Here is a 17,846-nt window from a genome sequence, read left to right as displayed (position 1 = left end):
AGGTGTGTAGATCATGGTGTGGGATAGAGGGTCAGTTGCCATTCCAAGGCCCACACAGATGAGCTGAACAAGCCCCTCCTCTGTATTCAGATCCTCCCCTGCCATAGATATGGTGGGGTTGTCTGCAGTTGTGTCAGCCATGGTAACCATGCTCATACAGCAAGAGACCTTACCCAATAAAGTACCTTTGGTAAGAGCTGACTGCTGCCCCGACCCCTGTACCAAGGCAGCATTTGTAAAGTCCTCATGAGAATGGGGGTTTATGAGTAAAGATGAAGCATTGTCAGTAGCATTAGCCTGCTGAACTCCAGGCCTCAAATGGCTTTTCAGTTTGTTTTTAAATAAGTGACGCGAGACATGAAGGCGGAGATGCTGTTATGTCTGCGTTTTGGGTTTGTGGGTGGACTAATAATGCATGAGAATCTCTGCACAAAATATCATAGCGGTGGTGGAGACTGGGCACCAGTAACATGGGCAGTTTTATATGTGGCCCAGTGCAGTAGTGTAGATGTAGATATGAGTAAGACTGAGACAGAAACCACCTGAGGTAGACTCACCGTGTTCACCGAAGAACCTCTGCTGAAATGCTGAATGCTGAAATGCTGAATTGCTCTGCTCGTTAGAATTTGTTAAAACTTTGTCAATGCTTACTTATGAGGCAAACCCCAAAATACCCTGCTTAACACCCCCCGACTCCCTACCCCGAGAGAAAGTCTGCCACCCACACTGCGCCCTCAATCAGCTGATCAGACTCAAGCTCAAGCTGCGGATCAGGCTTTTTTGGCAGCAGATCTCGGATCATGGGACTCAGCTCTCACCTCTCGGTATGGGCCTCGGAACCACAGGGTTTCCACAGGCTTTCTACAACAAGCCAGCCGGCATCAGCTGTGAACTTCCTCCTTCTGCTTCTGCTTAGAGGAGAGAACCTAAAGATCGTGTCAATCTGCACTGCGTACTACATGCTACTGAGCAGGTGTTATAGCAAGGATAGCGCTAAGGTGGAAGGCACCTATAAAATCATCAAAACATGGATGGCACAAAATTGGATGTGCCTAAATGGGCGGAAGACGGAGCTGATGATTTTTGGATCTAGCCAAGCTCGAGCCAAACTCAGCCTGGAGTTCAAGTCCTTTACCAAGATCATTAAGATCTGAAATACAGACACTGATCAAATGTCCAGCTTTCAAGTGCGTAAATGGCCTGGGCAGTTCTTTCCCTCTAAAAGTAGCACAAAATTGGAATGGCCTTCCGACTGAGCTAAAGCTTGAAAGAAACTACGACAGTTTCAGGAAAAAACTGAAAACACACCTTTTCAAATAAATACCTTCTGACAGTAGTCTAGAAACGGTAAACTGAGTACATTTTTGTCCCGTGTTGGCTGTAAAATGTCTTTGTCTTATTGGTGCGCACCGATGCCTGTGAGCTGTGGCGCGGTATAAATTAATAAATAAATTGAAGATAAATAAATAAATAATGTTCATTCAAGCTCATTTACAGCAGCTTCCGACGCTAATCTGTTTATAACTTTGATACTGAAACCGGCATTGTTTCTGCAAAAAGGCTTCCGTTAGATCTGGAAATGGTATCAGCAACTTAAAGTGCTAACCGGCACACTACAAATGCATTCGCTAAGTCCCATTGCCATACTATTTTAGCAAAAAAGGGGAATACTAAGGTTAGATTTTGCTGTATCAGTTTGTTTTGTATTTACCGCGCATATAAACGCTTAAATAATTGCTGTTATAATTACCCAATTTATTTAGCCATAAGCCGCATTGTTAGTTCAAAACTGCTGCTGATCCTCAATGCATTAAAAGACTCACAGTGCTGTAATGCTCATGACAAAAATGCATCATGTTTTTATGTTGGACATGATGTTTCCTTTCAAACTAAATCGTTTTGTGAAATAAAATCTTTTGATGTGAATCAGTAATAATGAATATGTATTGTAATCATGATAAAGTGCAAGGTTACACTTGAGGAAATGTTGTATCGCCATGCGGATCACAAGTCTCCCGTGCCATTAAGGCGGTGGAACTGAGGCCGGAAAGTAGAGAGAACGCTGACTGGATTAGGGTGGTGCTAGCGTGTAGCTAACCTGCTCTTGCTGCATATATTCATGGTACAACTCTTCACTCTTGCTGGCTACTGTCTCTTCCCCTGGGCATTACATCTGCTTCCCCTGGGCATTACATCTGGTGGCCTAGGTTGGAAATGGAGCTGGCCCCCACTGATCCACTGATGTCTATAAGATTTTTTTGCTTTTGCTTGTTGTCGTCAGGTTTGCATTGTTGGTGACTACTTCGACTGTCCCTTATGCATGCTTGCTTTTAAGATACTCTGCAATTGCAAGCATGGTGGCTACCCCACTGGAATCCCCCACTGAAATCTCCATCATGTAGGGACATCTTTTGCCACCATTGTCCATCTCCGACAGAAGACCTCTCCCAGCTTTTCCAGAGAGTGGGCCTCATTCCGAAGTTGGCAATAAGGGGTTAAAGGTGCCGGTAAGGGTGCCAGTGTCGTTAACCCCTTACCGCCGCATTACGAGGTGCTTTAGCGGGTCCAGCTAAGGGTGGCTGGTTTAACAGCACTAGCTCATATTTGCTAACACCTCCTGCTATGTAGTGATAGAATACAAAAATACCATGATCAGTGGGTGACAGAGATAAAAGGGGACAGCGTGACACCAATTTGGCCAGAGGGCGGGTCATTCGACAAACGGGTGTTAGATTTAGTGTCCACGCACTTATTGGTGAGGTATAAGGGAAAACAGTTGCAGAACAGAAGGGAAGTGCTAGATCTATGGCGAATGTTTGAGGAAATAGCCCCCACAGTAGAGGTAAGTACAGGGAAGCCAATTGAAAAGGAGAAAACGCAGGAAGAGGTAAGCGGAGCACCAAAGGGTGAGTGCACAACGACCACAGCTGAGAATGACACAACCAAAATATACCCCTTAATGACAATGCCAGCAGTAGGATACAGCGAGCCTCTGTACATACCGCCATGCCCCACCCCCACTCCCTCTAATGGAGCAATAGCCACCGCACCACCGCCAAATGGCAAAGGAGGCTTGTATGGCCCTACGAGCACGCCCCTGTAAATTTAGCGCGATTAACTGTAAACCTAGACCGCCAGCTAGCACATGCACAGATGGAAATAACACGGCTGAGAGCATTGTTTGATAGGGGCCACATGCTACCGGGAGGAGGGGAAGTACCACCATTATCTGTAGCAGATCTTACACCCTCATTAAGTACAACAGGGGAGTTAGCCCCAACCACACCAGAACCAGTGCAGTCGGTATTGTCCCAGGGAACACCCACATCACAAGGGCGAGAAAAAGAATGGCGATCAGAAGAATTCCTGTTCCTTCTGAATGATAAACCAGTGAGAATTATACGCCCAGCCACCTCATAAAGTCAGCGCAGAGAAGGACAAGAGGAGGATAATGAGCAAGACGAGGAAGTAGAGGAAGTGTGGAGCAACCTAGATTAATACGAGGAAGAAGTGGCAGCTGTAGGATCCCCACTGCCACATCATTTCGATGACATGGATCCACAATCACCCCCACGATGGCAGGGTAGATTAAGGCAGCGAGTAGGGAACATGTTGGTGAGTAAGATAAAGAAAGGGATGTTAAGTAAGACAGGAAAGAAACATAAGTTGCATATGCCGCTGATACATAAGGGAGCAGGTAGGCCACACTACATTCCGTGGGCCCAAATGGACTAAAACAACCTGTTGAAGCTCCTCCCCCACTTGTGGGAGGGGCAGGGAAATGGATACATGCATTTGAGAAAAACACAGCAGGAGTTCCATTAGCGATAGTTTGCTAGTGTCCACCGTCGGTGATCAGGCAGACGCTGAAAGGGAAAAAGCAGGGTTCCCGGGAGTGACAATGAGTTGTGACCGCCACGATGGATCGCCATTCAACAATGTTCGAGTACAAGTATGGGACGCATTGCGGCGCACGTTTCCAGATATTCCAGATTTACATTTAGTGATGCAATGTACAATGGAGGAGAATGAGGATCCTACACAATTCATACTGCGAGTGCAAGATTTGTGGAGAAGCGAAACTGGCACGGCGTGGAATCAATCCACTGCCCTGTTCTACTTTATTATCAAAAAAGGGCTCCCGAAGGAGGTACAGAAGGCCTTGGATAAGATAGCAGGGATAGAGGCCAAGGGTTGGCCAGAAATTTAGAGTATAATTGTACACCACTGTAGGAGGATCAAAGAGAGAGAAAAGGAGATAGCACAAAAAAGGTTGGCAAATGGAGCAAAACTAGTGCAGAACAAATTGGTGAAGGTCGCCGCCATAAACGCCAGCGTAACTGCTGATAGAGAGAATGAGGAAGACGATATTGTGGTAAACAAACCAGATGGAATAGCAGCGCTGTGGGCCGCAGGAGAACAAGGACAGTGGAACGGAGAAGAACGACAGAGAGGACCACAGTGGCAAGAAAGACCAAGCAGAGGAATAAGTGGGTACCGCGGCCAGAGAGGGGGGTTTGGAGGTATGGGAAACAGAGGTTTTGGTGGGCAAGGGATGAGAGGGGGACAGCAAGGGTCATGTTGGAATTGTGGAAGATGGGGACACTATTCAAGAGATTGCAGGATGCTGCCGTCAGGGTACTTTCAAGGACAACCACCCATGGATAATGAACAGGTATGGGGTTGCCCACACCCAGGTAGTCCCAATGGGGAGTTGAAGACAACAGGACCAGTGTTATAATGAACCTCAAATGCAACAAAGACAGCCACCTCCACAGCCACATCACAGTGCATCACAGCCCATGGCACGACAAACCACTGTAGGGAACGCCAGCAATAACAGCTTTACAACAGCTGCAAATGGTGCACCTGCCCCATTCCGTGGTGTAAAAGTAGTTGGAGATATAGTCTTTCCAATGCCAAGACAAGAAGGATACACAGATTAGGACAGGCCACAGGGAGCACTTGCGTGTCCAGTCCTATCTACCACCCTACGTGCAGAAGAGGAAACACTAGTGGGGGCCGAGATAGGAAATAAGCAGTTTATCTTTATGGTAGATCAGAGCAGAAAAATCATGTCTTACGGAAGTGTGGTTTTTGCACTGAGGCAGGAATTTGGAAATGCAGGGGTTCTCTGGGGATATTTTAAAAGTTCCTTACACGAAAGATCTTGATAAAACAGTGGGGGGAAAAACAGTGCACGCACCCTTACTGTACCACGAAGACGAGCCAATCAACTTGCTGGGAAGAGATTTGCTAAGCAAATTGAACATGACCATTTCATTTACAGTGCACGGAATAGTGTGTTCCACCCCAGGAGTGTGCCCAGTACGAGCAATGTTGATGATCAGTACAATGATGAATGAAGTTGTAGTGCGAGGGATACCCAATTGATATAGACATGTTTATCTATGGCATCAAGGTGTTAGCCCGAGTAGTGCCTGAAATAACAAGAAAAGAGTGGAGGACACCATCAGACTTTATATTTCACCCAATCACAAGTGTAGATGTCGTGGCAGGCACGATAATGTCCATAGACATTGAGGCAGTTCAGGTATCAAGTAAACGTATTGTGGCCATAGGCTTGGACACGCATGGGTGCGAGTGGAGAACTGTGCTATGTATAGATCCCAACATAATGCTCAGAGACATAACTAATGAAGAATTATTCACTGATAACGAAGACGATGGAGAGATGATAATGGAAATAAGCATGCCATGTGACATTATGATCCAGTACAGAAAGGTATACAACCCGCTTATAGCCAGTGTTAGTGCCCCACCAACAATATTTGAGGAAGACATGGCAAAGGTGGCTCCAGAAATTTGGACTACAGGCCCCCATGATGTAGGGTTACTGCATGAAGTGACACCCATAAAGATAAAACTCAAACCAGGTGCCATACCGCCGAGAGTGAAACAATACCCAATATCCAGAGAAGCAGAGGAAGGAATTAGGGAAACAATAAATGCACTCCTGAGCCAAGATATCATAGTGCCATCAAATTCCCCGTGTAATAAGGCAATCTTCCCGATCAGAAAAGCAAAAGGAGGAGCTTGGAGGATGATCCAAGATCCCCGCCCACTCAGTGATGTCATCCAAAAAGAATTCCCGTTAGTGCGTAACCCGTCATCAATACTGTGCAGTATACCCAAAGAATTGACATGTTTTACTATGGTTGACTTGAAGAATGCTTTCTTCTCTATACCACTTGATCCAGGATCACAGTACCTCACAGCATTCACACTGGGAAACAACTGGGAAACAACAGATATGAGCATCGCAGACTCCCACAGGGGTACTGTGAAAGCCCCAGCATTTCTAACAGGGTACTACGGAAGATATTGGGAACATAGATGTAGAGAGCACCATTATACAATACGTAGACGATCTACTCGTCTGCAGCAAAACAGAGGAAAAGTGCAGGGAAGACTGCATAACACTACTAAACGTGTTAGATACAAAGGGGTACAAGGTGGATAAAGGGAAATTACAATACTGCCTTGCCGAAGTTGTATACCACCAGTTTATATCAAAAGACGGGAAACAAATACTCCCAGACAGAGCAGCTGCAATACGCAACATAATCATACCAAAAACAGTGAAGGACATGCAAAAAATGTCTTGGCATATGTAACTATTGCCAAGCATGGATCCTTGATTACGCAGCATACACACGTCCATTACTGCAAGCACTAAAAGAAGCGCAGAAGAATAAAATGGACACATGATATGATGACACAGTACTTTAGACTAAAAGACCGCATTGCAGATGCTCCAGTCCTCGCAAACCCAGATTATGCGAGGGAATTCTTCCTGTTCTCACACTGCAATGACAGCAGTACTGACACAAAAAACATCATTAGGCCACAAACCATTGGCCTACTACAGTGAAACACTAGACGCGCTGATGCAAGGTCATTTCGCGTGCGAACAGGCTCTCGCAGCTGCGGCCTTCGCCATTGAAAAGAGTGCCACAATTGTTATGGGATGTTCAGTAACACTATATGCCGAACATTCATTATTTGCAATTCCCGAGCGGTCAAAATCTACACTGACAACACAAAGAGTAACAACATATGAAATAATAATTTCAAGCACCAATGTACATGTAGTTAGGTGTAAAACGGTAAACCCAGCAACGTTCATAAAAGAGCCATGTACAATGGAGGACATGCAGGAACATGACTGTGCAACGTATGAGGGGGAGGGTGATGATATTCCCAAAGCAAGTGTAAACGCCCTGAAGGAAGGAGAAACATACTTCATCGATGGCTCAGCATCAATAAATCCGGAAACAGGGGAAAAACATGTAGGGATGGCAGTAGTACGAATGGAAGAGGACAGCTATGAAACCATCATCCAAAAGCGCCTCCCATCCCATTACTCCGCACAAGCAGCAGAACTAACTGCACTAATTGAAGCATTACACACAGCCAAAGGATGCACAGTGACGATATATTCAGATTCAGCATATGCAATGACCACTGTTTATTCAGGACAATCACGCTGGCGTAGGAGGGGGTTCAGAAGAGCAGATGGCTCGCCAGTACAGCACGCTGCACTACTGAACAAATTAATAGATGCATTAGCTGAGCCATCGGTAGTGGCAGTGGTGAAATGCCAGGCCCATACCAACAACACAGATGCGATCTCATTGGGGAACGCGGCAGCCGATGCAGCAACAAAGGAAGCCTTGTATTTCAATACAATGCCAGCAACAGAATGCATTGTAAAAGCAGCTACTACAGAACCACTAGACAAAGCTTATAGTAACACACCCATAGCACAGCTAATAGAGCTACAGAGGAGAGCACCACCGGAGGAGCAAGAGTTATGGAGCAAGCGGGGGTGCAAACAATCAGCCACAGACCTCATATGGAGGCAGGAGACAATGGGAAAAGTAGTGATGCCAGTTGAATTACTAAAAGTAGCATTCCAACAGCTGCACTTCCCAGCCCATGTTGTGAAACAACACATTGCAGCAGACATTCAGGAACATTGGTTTGTCCCTAACCTACAGGAGCATTTGTCAAAGTTTGTCATAGAGTGTACGACATGTCAAACATACAATTCAGGGATGACATTCAGGACATTGCGAGGTACTTTGCCACGACCAGTAGGGTCATTTAGAGAACTTCATCTTGACTACGTCGACATGGGGGAGAGATGTAACTGAGCAAGATATCTAATTGTGGTGGTTTGTCCCTTCTCAAGGTGGGTGGAGGCAGGTCCGTGTCCCCACCCAGTGGCGAAGAGGGCGGCAAAATTTCTCGTACGAGAAGTGTTTTCCCAGTGGGGAATATGTGATGTGATATGGTCAGACAATGGCAAGGAAGTGACGACACTCTTGGGGGTGAAGCACAAACTGTGTTCCATTTATCATCCGTTTATCATCCGGTGGCCAATGGAATGGTGGAGAAGATCAACGGCCTGCTCAAGAGCAAATTATCAAAGTTGTGCAACACACTAAAAAAGAACTGGGTATATTGCCTGCCCCTAGCACTGTTCCAACTCAGAACGCAACCATGCAAGGACCACCATCTGAGCTCCCATGAAATTGTGACTATGCAGCGAATACACACAATGCTCTCCCCGATTAGAAAAGCGTCAGATGCACACAGGGCTGCCACAGTGCTGGGGGAAGAGTTTAGGGAATATTTAACTCAACTGACGTGCAGTTGGCAGCATAGTGCGCCAAATAGCACCACCATTCACTGAGAATGTGGCAACTGATACCACACCAGCTACAGACAACCCCAGTGGGCCACTGATGCCAGGATCACAGGTGTACATCCAAAGCTTTGTGAGGAGATGGAATTCACCCAGGTTTCATGGCCCCTACGAGGTCATATATAGTACACCCACTGCAGTCAAAGTCAAGGGACTGAAATATTGGGTGCACCTCTCAGATGTGAGGAGGGCACGCGATAGTACACTCCCTCAGATCTAACAGGACTGTGCAACTGGTACTACAAACGATGTTGAGAAACAATGACAATGTGATATGTGATTTAATGAAGAAGGAACATGAAAAGATGTTATGCCCTCTGGTTTGCTCTGCCATATGTTCTTATCAATTTCCTTTCACTGTCCTCTCTCTCTCTCCCTCTCTCTCTCTCTCTCTCTCTCTCTCTCTCTCTCTCTCTCTCTCTCTCTCGATAGAAATGCCTAGAACAGAGGACATAATTGAAACATAGGACTAAGAAATGCATATAAAAATGAAATCACAAAATGGAAATAATGAGTAAATATGAAATGTAAATATATGTAAATAAATGTACATATTATGGTGACTTAACAATTTTGTATCGCCCCTCCAGGTGACAAATGGCCCAACAAAGTACCATTGCGGCAAATGCAATTATGTTAGATAGTGATAGGGATGCCATTAGGGCAAAAAGGTTTAGCAATGTTAAATATGTTTTGAAATGTGCTGCAATATTGTTTTCAGTGATGCTGTTTTTTATGGTCTGGTACTATACTCTCTTATCTCTGGTTAATGATTTGCACAAAGGGGGGAGCAGGGCTAATATGATAAGAGAAGGTTCCACCCTAATATTGACTGGAGTAAAGACAATGTGGGGAGAAACTTATAACATTGACATTAACAGTACAAATGTAACGCAACCTTCGGGACATGCCATTGCAGGTCCAACAATTGTCTCATTATTACATCCTGGCATAAATATGAGTAATGATTATGAATCAAATGAATATGATGGCGACTATTATTGGCCGAAAGACTTAGCTAATACAAGTGCATATACACAGACAGCTATAGAACCTACCTCATATTACGCTGCTACCACTAATGAATATACACATGCCATGTTTAACAGCAATGACACGACCTGGGCTGGAATGTTTCCAATACATTAACAAAGAGTAAGAAGCCACAAGGAGAGAAGGAGAAGGAAAAGGGGGGCGGGAGGGAAAAGATCAGACATTTATCATGACCTGGGGTTAGATGAAATAGAAGACCCCCACCACCCTGACCAATCTAACAAATGGTACTCGGACATGCGTGCTACGGCAAAGCAAGCAACAAACAAAAGCTGCTATGTCTGCTCACTCATTCCTCATGCATCAGGGACACCAAAAATGTTGATACCACAGGAAGTGCCCTTGTCGGAGGCTCAGTGTTTAATTCATTTGGTCCTGTGTAGGACAAAAAGCACCTTTCAGGCACACACCGTCGGCCTAGAAATAATGGAGAGTGAGAGAATATGCACGAGCCGGCATCAAGGAGTGATATGCCTCAAAGGGCCATTTCTTCTCATAAAGGGGACGTTGTATGCAGAGAATAAATGACACGATGAAACTATTGAGTGCAGAGCAGATGCACTCCGGGGGCTGGCCAAAGACGCATTCCAATGGATAAAGGAAGTGTGCACGCCTATCTGGTTACAGCATGTTGCTAAATTAACATGGATTACAGTGCTGGAAAAGCCCATAAAAACGCAAAAAGAAATACCGCACAAACTATGCTTCCGTGGAGAAGGGAAGGTGAACATGGGGGAAGCAAGAAAATGCAAAAAGACAGGAATAATACCAGACATGAAAAAAGGCACCGCAGCCCTCATGGACATGTACTGGGTTTGCGGCAAGCAAGCATACCTGCATCTACCCGCATCCTGGAAGGGTACTTGCGCCTTAGCCACTCTCCATACAGTGCTGATGGTAATACCAGAAAGCCATATCCAAGGGGCAGCAGGGGATTCGGCTGCAGATCGGCAGCAGGAGATTCGGCTGACAAATCGGCAGCAGGGTAATCGGCTGGTCCACCGGCAGCGCCGCAACAAGAAAACACAGAACTTCCAGCTTATGAACTATTGTCAGAATACGAGCTGAAAACAAAGTTGTCACGAGGCAAAAGATCATCCAACTACATTCCGTCCGAATCATCAAAACTCCTTGCTGAGATCCCGCAAAAATACAAGCTGTTCTCATCTGCAGAGACATTTTTTGCATTGCTCCTTACACCAGGGCTCCAAGCACGAGCAAACGCCAAATGGTTGCAAATAGTTCACTGGGAGCTCATCCAACTGGCAAACAACACTGAAAAAGGATTCAACATTATAAAAATAGAGCTCTGTGCCTTACGCCTAATGACAATGCAAAACAGATATGTTCTAGATCTCCTCACGGCAATGGACGGTGGTGTTTGCTGAAAAATCGGGGGGGGGGCCTGTTGCACATTCGTGCCATCCAAAGATGCAGATAACGGGACACTCTCACATGTGATAACAGCAGTTCACAATCTAGGAGAGAAGATGAGAATGGAGGGCGGAGTGGAAGAAAGTACATGGTTTGACAACTTGTTCAGTTGGATACCATCATGGGTAAATGTGATGATGAAAATACTAGTTCCTATCATCGTCTTTGTGTTGCTATTCTTCTGCGTGTGTTAACTGGGACTCCGGTGTTGTGCAAAAAGTATGCCTACCTCGACTATGATGATGGTAACAATGGGCTGCTCGACAACGGTAGCAACTATGATAGATGCACAAATACAAACAGGGGAACATAACCCTCAAAAGTACAGGATGACTGCCATCTACAGGCAATATGGGGACAGGGTCGACAATTTATATCACACCACAATCATGGAACCAACAGAATTACAATGGTACAACGAGGAATGGGTAGACTTGGACGGGGATGGTGGGATATACCTAACATGCACTCTAGATGAATATGCAAGAAGAGTGAATAGTTTGAGAAGTGTGCGCAGAGCATGGATGCCAATAAAGGGTACCCCGGCCTGGGAAGAAGCAGTGGCTGAAGCTGAGTACTACCCAAGGGAGAATGAAAAGAATAGTGTCATAATTTGTTACTTTAGATATAACGAAAGGGGGGAATGTGTGGGAGCGTCCTCTGTTTCTCAGTACAAAACTCAGACCAAGTGCTTCCAGTAGTGGGTTCGCCCCTTGTCCTTATGCGATGTTAACCTTGGTTGACTTTCGCATAGATGGGACCACTGAGCAGGACACGGGGCATCCATTTTTATACCCCCTTTCGACTCCATCTTGGTGACTAGGCCTCACTGCGATAGTACAAAAATGCTTCCCATCCCTTTTCTCACAGCAGCACGGCCAGGTGCGCAGGGCCCCCACCCCCGTTCTCACTCTGAAGCCGGAGATGCTTGCAACACAAAAATAATTGTAACACATCCCTCTTCCTCTGAGATCACTGTCCTGCATTTGAACCAGCATGAGCTAAGCACATAGCTTGTCCAACTCCACAAACGTATCGTTGCCCTTCCCGCACCATCGCCAGTGGAAACTTACTGCCATTGTGACCCTGTGTCCCTGCAAGATATTCCTTTCATGTGCCAGACCACTGACCATGCCATGATGCCCACCCAGCAGATCCCCAACTAACATTAGACCCTTGCTGTAATATATCGTTGCCTACCACTAATAAATGTCACATACCAGAGATTCTTATGTGTACGGACCTTAACTTCAACCAAGGTATTATAGTGGTCAAGACCTTAAATCTAAGACGTGTATAATCCTATTTTATTGATAGTGTAGATATATGTGTCACTTTTATAGAGACATGTTAAACTACTGAAGGTCTTTTGAACAATGATTATTTAGTGCATGCATTTTTTGAGAATATATTATGTTAGCGTAGATAGTGACCATCCTGCCTCCCAGCGACCTGACCTTCACCCATGCGGAGCACAGATGACTGACATCAGTCCTCCCACCAACCAAGCGACCAACCCGGATGAAGCGATGCCACCCCACCTGAGACATCGAGTGAACTGACCAATCCGGGACCAACGTAGTATCCTACGTTAGTTGCGTCATTTACCCCATAAAACGTAATGTAATGATAATTTGTGCAGAGCGCTCTCAGATATCTCTTGAATTCTATTAATCAGATAAAACCTTTTCTTGAACTCTCGCCGCCTGCTCTCTTTGCCTTATTCCCCGTCAGGGGTGTGTTTGTTTTATTCTTTTGCATGTCAAAGATGGGGAGGGCACAGACAGTGCGCAGACTTGAACCAAGCCATTATAATATGCCTCCAAGAGACCTGGCTTATTGTACCACTGATCTGTGAAGGATATCTTACACAGATGAACCCCACAACTGCAAGCAAGGCAGGCAGACCATCAGCCGGGCTCATCACCTTAATCAAACACGACCTGCCGTATGAGGTCATAGAATATACAAACATTGACAGCTGCGCTCAAAATACCGCACTCAAAAAGGGAATGACAGCCGGACTTGAACAAACCATAATTGACCCAGGTGATCCACCCAAATATTTGAGCATTACCAACATTACCAACGTATACATAGTTGCTCATCTAGGCACTGCGACCACCCGGCCTCATTTGCCCTCCACCGAGGTGTTATTCAATGGACTTTAAGTAATTCTGTCCCTACACTCCTAACCTAGGCCACTTTTGGCATCTGAGCCATTTCAACTACCCTTACCTAGGTGTCACGTAGTCCATCACAACCACTTGTGGTCACCTAAATTCAGGTACTACTTAGGGCGTCACAACACCCTTGACCGCACCATTTAGCATGCGTCTACTTTCTACTATCCTGTTGGCCTATTTCCTGCTCAGCCTCATTACTACATCCCTGACCAAGATGGCTCCACAACTACCCAACATGCCAGCCCTTCCTAGGCTCAATCATCAAGTACCATACTTAGATTTAAACGACCCTCAGGTACTGCTACCTTCCAGTCACCCTCGCACTACCATAGAAAGGAACTTAGGACTTAGAGCCAGACTAGCCAAAATCCATGAGCCATTTGCCCGCTCACTGCCCACTACACAAAACTCTAGAACGTCAACATTCCGACTTAATCCTCCCTTACAAATTAGTAACCCATTACAAATCCTTACTCTACATCCCTTCATAACTCAGGGCACTCCTGAACCCACACAGGACAAGTGCCATACTACTACCTCAAAAAATTCAGCCATTACTCCTAAAAACTTAGTTAGTCCTAAAATTAAGGGAGCCCTTATCAACGCCAGATCTTTAGTAGCCCATGCTACAGAAATTGCAGACCTAATCCTTACAGAAGACCTTGACTTCCTCGCCATCACCGAGACCTGGTTACACCCAGAAGCAGGCCCCATGCTCATGCTGGCAGTCCCAGATGACTACTCTATTTTGAGACAAGACCGCCCCAATTCTAGAGGAGGTGGTGTCGCCATCATCCATAAGTGTAGTCTTACCTTGAGACAAGCTACTTCTATCGACTCCCTCTCTTGTGAAACATTAGCAGTCAAATTACCACTCACTAACACCCAAACTCTTAACATCTACCTGATCTACCACCAGACAGGCCCTATCGGCACCTTTGATGAAGACCTTAACGCTATTCTATCTAGCAACCTTAAAACTTCAACTCAACTACTTACCTTAGGAGACCTCAACTTGGGCTACAACGTCTCGGAAGACTCCCCCACTAGCACCTTAGCCAATACTCTCACTGAATTAGGATACGCGCAAAGATGCACGACTCCAACACATTTGAAAGGTAGAACTCTTGACTGGGTGGCCGACTACAATTGCCTAGCGAATATCACAAATATCTTACCTCTAGCTTGGATGGACCACTACCTGGTATCATTCACGATCTCCACTGACAGACCTCCACCTCCGCCTACCATTAAGGCCCCACCTACTCTTACCAGAAACAAGAAAACCATGACAGCAGAAAGACTTATCCCTAACCTACTCCCCACTCTCAACACACTGCCTGACAACTTGGACCCTGAGTCCCTGGTTGAAGAATATAACAAGATTATGGCCACCTCACTGGACCGTATCGCCCCCCCTTAAACTGAGATCCAGTAAACCCAAAAATGCACCTCAACAAATGGTACACACCATTCCTTAATAACCTAAGGCAGCAAAAAAGAAATTGCGAGGCCATTTGGAAAAAGTCCCCCTCAGTCTCAAACAAACTCAAACTCTCCAAACTAGCTGCACTTTACAAGAAAGAAATCTACCTGGCCAAACGAGCCTCATTTGACTCTCGCATATGCCAAGCTAAATCCAATATGAAAGAACTCTTCTCAATCCTCAAAGAAATAGAAACCCCCATAGCACCCGTTGACACTTGCACCAAAGATAAAAACTGGTGTTCAGAAATTCAAAGTGCCCTAGCAAATAAGATCGTGACCCTTCAAAATAAAATCTCCAGCAAAAGAGCCTCTTTGAATGACTCCCTCAACTCAAAAATCCCTGATAAGCCTATGCCCACTGACCTAGCCCGTTTCCAGTTCTCTAAAGTCAACACATTGGCCCTCATTACGACCCAGGCGGTAAATTACTGCCTGGGTAGTGCCCTTACCACCATGGCGTAAACTACGTTTACGCCATGGTGGTTGGTGGATTTACCGCCCCATTCCAAGGTGAGTGGGGCGGTAAATCCCCATTTCCCATTTTACCCTTCCCCATTCCCATTTTTGCCCCATAGGGCATAATGGGAATGGGGAAAGGCGCTAATTACGCCACCGTAAATTACGGTGGCGTAATTAGCACCAAGGTCCCTTTGCGGCATGGGTTTTAACGCCTGCACAAAGCAGGCGTTAAAATCACCATCCCGCAAAGGGACCTTGGAATCAGGCGTTAAGAGTCGGCGCCGTTTACGGCGCCGTAAACCCCTTAACGCCTGGGTCCTAATGAGGGCCATTGGAAGTTGAAAAATGTATTTTGTCTCTGAAACCGTCCAATTGCAAGGGAGATCTGTGCCCAGCACAGCTCATTAAAGATGCCGCCAGTGACATATCCCCTTTCATTACAAAATGGTTTAATGCCTCCTTCGTCACTGGATCTATCCCTACTAATCTAAAACAATCCTGGGTACTCCCATTACTGAAAAAACCTACTCTCGACCCAGCCATACCCACGAATTACCGACCCATAACGACTGTTCCCTTTCTATTAAAAATTTTGGACAAGGTTGCCTATGTACAAATACAGAAGCACCTGGAAGAACACAACCTCCTAGGATCTAGGCAATCTGGGTTCCGTCCCCAACACGGGACCGAAACCGCTCTCATTGACTTGAAAGCGCAGATCGATATGCTCAGAGATAATGGGCAAGCCGCCCTACTCCGCCTCCTAGACCTATCTGCAGCATTCGATTTGGTCGATCACTCTGTCCTATGTTCACACCTCCACACCTCAGCTCACTTCTCCACAGAGGCCATCCATGAGGCAGGACCATGAGGGTCTTCTCTCCCACGGCTGCAGCAGACCCCATACCCATCACATGCAGCGTTCCTCAGGGCTCTTGCGTCTCCCCCACACTATACAACATATTTACCAAGCCCCTTTTCGATGATTTGGATCATCTCGGTATCACCTACACTAACTATGCAGATGATACTCAGATCCTCCTTCCACTTTCTGGAGATTATGGAAAGGATTTGGATTTGTTAAATAGGGTGTACATCATCTTCGAGGCATGGGTGGCCAATCATGGACTGTGTCTGAATGCTGATAAAACACAACTTATCATCCTAGGTACTACACTCAGCATAAAGAAACTTGGCCCGGCTTACAATTCCTTCATGATTGACGGAAATAACATCAAAGTTGGACAAGAGGTCAAAACATTGGGATTCTATCTAGACTCCAATTTTTCCCTCAAAAGACAAGTGAGATCCCTTGCATCCTCCACTGCTTATACGTGCAAATTAATCCATGCAGCCAAACCTGTCCTGTCGGACTCTAGCTGCTTGACACTCGCCATAGCTCTCATATTGTCTCGCCTTGACTATTGCAATGCCCTTTACTTGGTCTCCACCAAGGCCACCACTAGTAAACTGCAAACCCTTCAGAACAATGCCCTCAGAGCAGCTCTGGGCATTTCCAGAACAGAACACATTACAGGTCTCAGCCAACAGAACAATTGGCTCTCCACTAGAGATAAAATTCTATTAAAAACGGCATCACTTACATATAAGTCTCTTAATAATGCCGCCCCAATCTATCTGATCAACAGATTCCATGGACAGTCCTCAATAAGACCCACCAAAACTGCATACAAAAACTGTCTTTCTGTTCCCCACTACAAACGGGTCACCATAGTGGGCAATAGCTTCCCGGTTAAAGCTGCCAAGTTGTGGAACTCCCTGCCTCCAAACCTCAGAGCAGACTTGACCTATCAGAACTTCCGCTCCTTGGTAGTCTCTTGGTTGAAATTAGAGACCCACTAAGACTATGAAGTGCCCAGCGCTACTTCCACAAACTGTAACCATGTGTGCCTTCCTGCTTAACTCTATATAATGGCCTGCTGGCCTACTGCTGATTTGTATATAATACTGTTGTATTCTATTCTTGTATTATGCATTTTGGCCTACTGGCCCTACTGCTGACGTGTATATATCATTGCAGTACATAATTTATTCTTGTAATATGTATATTATTTGTACTGTAACCAAGCTTTGAAAATTCTTGTAAAGGCTGCGCCCTGGTACCCTCGCGTACACTCGCGCATTATAAATAATAAAAACAAACAAACAAGCAAACATTTATTGGAACCCAAGAAATCATGAAGATGAGCAGATAATGGACACCGTCCTCTCCTTAATTGACATCAATACACAGAAATATGAAGGTGTACACCACATCATATGTGGTGACTTCAGTTTCCATATCTATGACGCGAAAGGAGATAAATTAGAAGAACATCGGCTCGAACCCAGAGCAAAGAGATGGTCAGCTGAAATAAACAACAAGAATTTCAATCGCCTGGATGCAGTAAACAGAGACACAGCAACACCAATTCCATCCTGGTCATATGGAAATAAGAAATCCATAATCAACTACTTTTATGTCACAAAAG

Source organism: Ambystoma mexicanum, chromosome 11, assembly GCF_040938575.1.
Source record: "Ambystoma mexicanum isolate Mex_15411 chromosome 11, UKY_AmexF1_1, whole genome shotgun sequence".
Classification (NCBI taxonomy): Eukaryota; Metazoa; Chordata; class Amphibia; order Caudata; family Ambystomatidae; genus Ambystoma; species Ambystoma mexicanum.
Note: the sequence above shows the minus strand (reverse complement) of the source record.